General features: G+C 42.2%; 6 non-coding genes and 4 pseudogenes across 6 annotated transcripts in view; all 10 read left to right on the top strand.

Annotated features, from left to right (window-relative positions):
* The window catches only part of LOC132969409 (5S ribosomal RNA), a 119-nt gene extending 91 nt beyond the window's left edge, over positions 1–28 (top strand). The window contains exon 1 of the ribosomal RNA XR_009671690.1: positions 1–28. This exon is cut by the window's left edge and continues 91 nt beyond it. This is a non-coding gene — a ribosomal RNA (5S ribosomal RNA).
* A 123-nt stretch (positions 29–151) lies between these two features.
* On the top strand, positions 152–271 carry LOC132969555 (5S ribosomal RNA; annotated as a pseudogene).
* Positions 272–394: 123 nt separating this feature from the next.
* On the top strand, positions 395–503 carry LOC132969131 (5S ribosomal RNA; annotated as a pseudogene).
* Positions 504–857: 354 nt separating this feature from the next.
* Positions 858–976, top strand: LOC132969371 (5S ribosomal RNA). The gene has a single exon (XR_009671654.1). It is a non-coding gene; the product is annotated as a 5S ribosomal RNA (ribosomal RNA).
* A 121-nt stretch (positions 977–1097) lies between these two features.
* LOC132969678 (5S ribosomal RNA) lies at positions 1098–1217 on the top strand (annotated as a pseudogene).
* Positions 1218–1340: 123 nt separating this feature from the next.
* LOC132969384 (5S ribosomal RNA) lies at positions 1341–1459 on the top strand. Its single transcript, XR_009671666.1, has one exon. It is a non-coding gene; the product is annotated as a 5S ribosomal RNA (ribosomal RNA).
* A 122-nt stretch (positions 1460–1581) lies between these two features.
* On the top strand, positions 1582–1700 carry LOC132969480 (5S ribosomal RNA; annotated as a pseudogene).
* A 121-nt stretch (positions 1701–1821) lies between these two features.
* Positions 1822–1940, top strand: LOC132969177 (5S ribosomal RNA). The gene has a single exon (XR_009671469.1). It is a non-coding gene; the product is annotated as a 5S ribosomal RNA (ribosomal RNA).
* A 121-nt stretch (positions 1941–2061) lies between these two features.
* On the top strand, positions 2062–2180 carry LOC132969634 (5S ribosomal RNA). The gene has a single exon (XR_009671753.1). It is a non-coding gene; the product is annotated as a 5S ribosomal RNA (ribosomal RNA).
* A 122-nt stretch (positions 2181–2302) lies between these two features.
* LOC132969176 (5S ribosomal RNA) lies at positions 2303–2421 on the top strand. Its single transcript, XR_009671468.1, has one exon. It is a non-coding gene; the product is annotated as a 5S ribosomal RNA (ribosomal RNA).
* The last annotated feature ends 5079 nt before the right edge of the window (positions 2422–7500 follow it).

Below are 7500 nucleotides of genomic sequence, written 5' to 3'. Positions count from 1 at the left end.
CGCCTGGGAATACCAGATGCTGTAAGCTGTTTCATTTTTTTGATCATGTGTTTTTTTTTTTATCATAGAGAGACATATTCACATGTCCAAAAATTCAGCCAGAATCAGGGGCATGACATCTTTAAAAGGCCCCTGTCTGCACACAATAATGGCTTACGGCCATACCACCCTGAACACGCACGATCTCGTCCGATCTCGGAAGCTAAGCAGGGTCGGGCCTGGTTAGTACTTGGATGGGAGACAGCCTGTGGAATACCAAATGCTGTAAGCTGTTTCATTTTTTTGATCATATGTTTTTTTTTTTATCATATAGAGACATATTCACATGTCCAAAAATTCAGCCAGAATCAAGGGCATGACATCTTTAAAAGGCCCCTTTCTGCACACAATAATGGCTTACGGCCAAACCACCCTGAACTCGTCCAATCTTGGAAGCTAAGCAGGGTCGGGCCTGGTTAGTACTTGGATGGTAGACCGCCTGGGAATACCAGACGCTGTATGCTTTTTTTATTTTTTTGATCATATGTTTTTTTTTATCATATAGAGACATATTCACATGTCCAAAAATTCAGCCAGAATCAAGGGCATGACATCTTTAAAAGGCCCCTTTCTGCACACAATAATGGCTTAAGGACATACCACCCTGAACTTGTCCGATCTCGGAAGCTAAGCAGCATCTGGCCTGGTTAGTACTTGGATGGGGGACCGCCTGGGAATACCAGGTGCTGTAAGCTTTTTCATTTTTTTTGATCATATGTTCTTTTTTTATCATATAGAGACATATTCACATGTCCAAAAATTCAGCCAGAATCAGGGGCATGAGATCTTTAAAAGGCCCCTGTCTGCACACAATAACAGCTTACGGCCATACCACCCTGAACACGCCTCATCTCGTCCGATCTCGGAAGTTAAACAGGGTAGGGCCTGGTTAGTACTTGGATGGGAGACCGCCTGGGAATACCAGGTGCTGTAAGTTTTTTCATTTTTTTGATCATATGTTTTTTTTTATCATATAGAGACATATTCACATGTCCAAAAATTCAGCCAGAATCAAGGGCATGACATCTTTAAAAGGCCCCTTTCTGCATACAATAATGGCTTACGGCCATACCACCCTGAACACGCCCGATCTCTTCTGATCTCGGAAGCTAAGCAGGGTCAGTCCTGGTTAGTACTTGGATGGGAGACAGCCTGTGGAATACCAAATGCTGTAAGCTGTTTCATTTTTTTGATCATATGTTTTTTTTTTTATCATATAGAGACATATTCACATGTCCAAAAATTCAGCCAGAATCAAGGGCATGACATCTTTAAAAGGCCCCTGTCTGCACACAATAATGGCTTACGGCCATACCACCCTGAACACGCCCGATCTCGTCTGATCTCGGAAGCTAAGCATGGTAGGACCTGGTTAGTACTTGGATGGGAGACCGCCTGGGAATACCAGGTGCTGCAAGTTTTTTCATTTTTTTGATCATATGTTTTTTTTTTATCATATAGAGACATATTCACATGTCCAAAAATTCAGCCAGAATCAAGGGCATGACATCTTTAAAAGGCCCCTTTCTGCACACAATAACAGCTTACGGCCATACCACCCTTAACACGCCCGATCTCGTCCGATCTCGGAAACTAAGTAGGGTCGTGCCTGGTTAGTACTTGGATGGGAGACCGCCTGGGAATACCAGACGCTGTAAGCTTTTTCATTTTTTTGATCATATGTTTTTTTTTATCATATAGAGACATATTCACATGTCCAAAAATTCAGCCAGAATCAAGGGCATGACATCTTTAAAATGCCCCTTTTTGCACACAATAATGGCTTACGGCCATACCACCCTGAACACGCCCGATCTCGTCCGATCTCAGAAGCTAAGCAGGGTCGGGCCTGGGTAGTACTTGGGTGGGAGACCGCCTGGGAATACCAGGTGCTGTAAGCTTTTTCATTTTTTTTGATCATATGTTTTTTTTATCATATAGAGACATATTCACATGTCCAAAAATTCAGCCAGAATCAAGGGCATGACATCTTTAAAAGGCCCCTCTCTGCACACAATAATGGCTTACGGCCATACCACCCTGAACACGCCTGATCTCATCCGATCTCGGAAGCTAAGCAGGGTAGGGCCTGGTTAGTACCTGGATGGGAGACCGCCTGGGAATACCAGGTGCTGTAAGTTTTTTCATTTTTTTGATCATATGTTTTTTTTTTATCATATAGAGACATATTCACATGTCCAAAAATTCAGCCAGAATCAAGGGCATGACATCTTTAAAAGGCCCCTTTCTGCACACAATAATGACTTATGGCCATACCACCCTGAACACGCCCGATCTCGTCCGATCTCGGAAGCTAAGCAGGGTCGGGCCTGGTTAGTACTTGGATGGGAGACCACCTGGGAATACCAGGTGCTATAAGCTTTTTCATTTTTTTGATCATATGTTTTTTTTTTATCATAGAGAGACATATTCACATGTCCAAAAATTCAGCCAGAATCAAGGGCATGACATCTTTAAAAGGCCCCTGTCTGCACACAATAATGGCTTACGGCCATACCACCCTGAACACGCCCCTTTTGCTGTCAGAGTTTGTGTGGTGCTGAAGGAGAGCTGACGTGTCAGTACTGAGCAGGACAGCTGGACTAATTTGTTTGTTTTTTGGATGCGCTTTGGATTTATTTAAATACCTCAGATTGTGAGTGAATGTCCCCCAGCAGTCACTGACTGTAAGGGGGATCGTTTTTCTTTTCACCTTTTTTTCCTGTTTTTTTTACACAATTTTGTGAAGAATTTTTTTTTTTTGTGAATGTTTGCTCGTATGTCGCGAGCAAACTCACACGGACGGATCACAAAGATGACAGGACCACGGACTGGAGAGATGGAAAAAGGAAAAGAGAACGGACAACAACGTGAACAAACAAACATGGCACTGAAACAAAGGAATGGATTAAACGACAACGAGAAGAACGACGGACAAAAAGGACGGATGAAAACGGCAAATGAAACAGGGAACGGAATGGATGACGGAGAGAGAGGAAGAGAGAGGAGCGGCGGGCTGATTGCTCCGCATGCAGAGAATGGGAGAGGTGGCGAGAGAGCAGAAAAAGAGGAAGCAAAAGTGTCTTTTGAGAGAAAACTAACACTAAACATTGAAATGGTGGGAGACAAAGTTCCTCTAAATTACGTCATGAGCAACATAAAAATGATCTGTGGGGGCCTGCTGGCGTGCAGAACCCTGGGACCTGAAAAACTGGAGGTGACGGTGAGCAACATTAAAGGAAAGAAAAGGCTGCTGGATGGATTTAAAATCGGAGAGACCAGAGTCGTGGCGAGAGAACTAAATAATGATGAGCTGGTGGTGTCTTTTTTAAACCTGCCAGCGTATATCACAGATGAAGAAATAGTTTGGAAGCTGACGGGATGGGGAGTGAAACCGACATCACCAATAAAACGCAGAATGTGGCCTGGAACAATGATAGCTGACGGAACGAGGTTTGTCCGGGTCAGATTTAATGACCAGGTACAGTCACTCCCTTACTCCACAAAGTTTAACACTGTGATGGGGAACGAATACTTTAGAGTAATACATGATAGACAACAAAAAGTGTGCAGGATGTGCATCCAGCCGGGACACATCCTGAGAGAGTGTCCAGAATTTATGTGCCACAACTGTGGGGTGCAGGGACACTTTGCGCGAGAGTGCAGCGCGAACAGCACAAAATGCACAAACTGTAAAAAAAGAGAAAATGAATGTGAGTGTGAGAACGGAGAGGAAAGCAAGAACGAGGTGGAGGAGGTGTACGAGGATGAAGACGAGGCGGAGGAGGTGTACGAGGAGGAGGCGGAGGAGAAGGAGGTGATCGGAGCAAGCAGGAAGGAGATCAGAGAAGACGAGAACAGTGACGGAGAAATGGAGCAGAGCGGAGAGAGCGGAGGAGAACGAGCGTCAGAGTGCGAGCTGGAGACGCCGGAGCTGGCTGGAGAGGGAGGACAGCAGAAGCAGCGAAAAACGAGCGAGAGAGGGAAAAAAGGAGACGGAAGGGACGTGGCAGAAGACCCGGGGGTAAGCATGAGCACAGAGGGGAGGGAGATGCCTGAGAGTGGTGTTGGACAGGCGGGAGGGAGAAAAATCACGCTAAATAATACGGGTAAAAGCACCAGTCCCAATGAAACGGACAGCGAAATGGATGTGAGTGAACTGGCGAGTGCGCAAAAAAGACTAAGTCTTGGACAACGAAAAAAGTTGGTGAAAAAATTGAAATGTAAGGACAAATAATGACTGACAATAACCCCTGTAAATCCGTTTTTTTTGTTTTTATTTTTATGATAATGGCCTTTAATTTATTTTCGATAAACGTGAATGGACTAAGGAACAAAGAAAAAAGACATGCGATTCTTTCCTTGCAGAATGACGTTTTGTGCCTGCAGGAGACCAGGTGGGATGATTCCCTGGTGGAAGACATAAAAAAAGACTTTGTGGGCCATATTTTCTGCTCCAATGGCACGTCGAGGGCGAGAGGAGTGGCGGTTTTAGTCAAAACGGGTCGGGTAACAGGGGTAAATTTGGTTTATGGAGACAAAGAAGGAAGAATAATAGTAATAGACTGTGTGTATGAAACGAAAAATATAAGAATCATAAATATATATGCACCGAATGGAGAAAAAGAAAGGAAAACATTCTTCATTGCAATAAGCAAATGGTGGGAAAGGAATTGTATAATAATCGGTGACTTTAATGTGGCGATGACACCCACCGATGTGTCAAAAAATAATGTGTTTAAGGGGGATGTGAGCAGGGGGACACTTAAAGATATAATGATAACGAAACAATGCATTGATATTTGGAGATTGCTACATCCATGGGAGAGGGTGTTCTCCAGGAGACAAATTGTACTGAATAGATTAAAACAATCTAGAATAGATTATGCTTTGGTGACATGCGAGGTAGTGAGGTGGATTAAAGAAGTTGAATATAAAACTAATATGTGGAGCGATCACGCTGGAATAGAAATCACGTTTAGAAAAGAAACGAATGTACGTAAAGGAGGGATATGGTGCTTTAATGCAAGCTTGCTGGATGATGGAATGTTTGTGAAAAGTATGGAAAGATTGTTGAATGATGTGGGATATGAGTGGAATGAGAGTGAAGATATGAATGTGTGGTGGGATAGTGTAAAAGTCAGAATTAAAAAAAAGTGTATCAATTATAGTAAAGAGAAAAAGTGGAGAGAAAATAGAAAGGAAGAGAATTTGAGAAAACAACTAAGTGAGGAAATAGCATCGCTTGACAGTGTAGATAATGTAGATGTCGAAAAATACATACATTTAAAAGAACAGTTGGGAGTGATTGAACTTAAAAAGAGTAGGGGTGCAGCCATTAGGAGTAAAATACAATATATGTATGAGGGGGAGAGGAGTACAGCCTTTTTTTTAGGTCTGGAAAAACAAAAACAAAAAAGAACAGAAATAAACGAATTATTAAATGAAGCAGGTAAAAGTGTGACAGATAAAAAGGGAATTTTAGAAATAGTAAAGGGCTATTATGAAAGCCTGTTTTCGAGACAGGAGTGTGATAGCGTGAGTGTGAACAGAGCTTTGGGTGCCTTAAAGAAAAAACTAAGCGAGGACGATAAAATGTGGTGTGATTGTGAGTTTACAGAGGGAGAAATCAGAAGTGCTTTAGAGGGGTTAAACAAAAACAAAAGTCCTGGGAGCGATGGCCTAACTGCGGAATTCTACCAAGCTTTCAAAGAGCAGCTGGTGCCCTTGGTGAACAAATTGAGTAAATATATGGAAAAAGTGAAACATATACCAAAAAGTTTAGGGGAAGGGGTGGTTACTATTTTTTACAAAAACAAGGGGGACAATAAAAATCTGGACAACTACAGACCAATCAGCCTACTCAACACAGACTACAAAATCATAGCGAAAACAATAGCCAATAGAATCAGGGAGGTAATAGGAACAATCATAGAACAAACACAATCATACAGTATACCAAACAGAGACATAGCAGACTCAATCATTTCAATAAAACAGACGGTCAGGGATATGGAAGGGGAGGGGGGAATATGGCTAGGGATTGATTTAAATAAAGCTTTTGACAGAGTAGATCACGGGTTCATGGGGAAGGTGTTAGAGAAGTTTGGATTCGGGGAGAGAATGAGAGAATGGATAAATATGTTGTATACAGGAGCGGAAAGCAAGATAAAATGTAACGGGGAACTAACTGATTCTTTTAAAATATCAAGGTCAGTGAGACAAGGATGTCCGATGTCAGCGCTGTTGTACAGCTTGGTAGCAGAGCTGCTGGCAGCACTGATATCGGAAGACGTAAACATAAAAGGTATAGGTAAGGAAAACGTAAAAATAATACAGTATGCAGATGACGTGAATATAATGGTAAAAGGAGAGGAGGATATAGAATTGATATTAAAACATGTACAAACTTATGAAAGAGCATCTGGGGCAAAAGTAAATGAAAATAAGTCAGAAATTATGTTACTAGGTAAGGAATCCAATCTAGTTAATAAGTGGGGATTTAAAACGGTGTGTGAGAGAAGAAAAGTGTTGGGAGTGAATATGGGGAAAAATGAGAATGAATGTGATGATGTAACATGGAAAGAGGTGGTGGGTAAAATTAAAAAAACATTGAATTTGTGGAAAGCGAGGGGTCTATTGTTGAGAGGAAGGGTAGCCGTAACAAATGCTCTCGTGTTGTCCAAAGTGAATCATGCGCTGAGTACTTGTACGCTTCCGGACTGGGCCTTTAAGGAGATTTCAAAGACCATTAGGGACTTTATTTGGAAAAACAAAGCAGCGAGTATAGCTCACAAAACAATAATAGGGGCTAAAGATCAGGGGGGGCTAGCTTTGATTGATTTACTTACAAAAAAAGTAGCACTAAGAGTCAAATTGATAGGCAAATTTATGGACCAGAACCGGAACGTAGTTTGGAAAAACCACTTCAAACAATATCTGTGCAGTTTTGGACTCTACAACGAGGACAACCTGTACCAGATCAATAACCCGGATTCATTTAAACACTTGCCACGGTTTTTCCAGGAAGTACTCAGTGCGTGGTATCAGGTTTCATCCTGGACTGTACCAGAGTGCGGAACGAGAGGGTCAGTGCTACGACTGCCCTTCCTCTCGAGCCCGTATTTTAAAAATGGGGAGAGGGTAATTAAGTGTGAAGCTATGTCGAAAGCGGGATATATTAGAATAAGGGATTTACTGAACTGTGGGGGGGATTTTGATTTACAAATGGTGGTGAGGGGTTTAAAAAATAAAGGGTGTGTGTGCAGAAAGGATGTGATTGAGGGAGTGTTTGCAAATGTAAAATTGTCTTTGTCGAGTGAATGGGAAAAATTAATCAAAGAGAAGGAGGGAGTGATGCAGGACGATGTGGGGGGGATCTCCCTGTGCCTAGGGGAGAAGAAACACAACATTATAGATGTCACTACAAAAATTTGGTATAGGTGCGCAATCACACATAGA

This window comes from Labrus mixtus, unplaced genomic scaffold (genome assembly GCF_963584025.1).
Source record: "Labrus mixtus unplaced genomic scaffold, fLabMix1.1 SCAFFOLD_68, whole genome shotgun sequence".
NCBI lineage: Eukaryota > Metazoa > Chordata > Actinopteri > Labriformes > Labridae > Labrus > Labrus mixtus.
The sequence above is the reverse complement of the archived record's forward strand: the minus strand, read 5'-3'. Positions and strand labels throughout refer to the sequence as shown.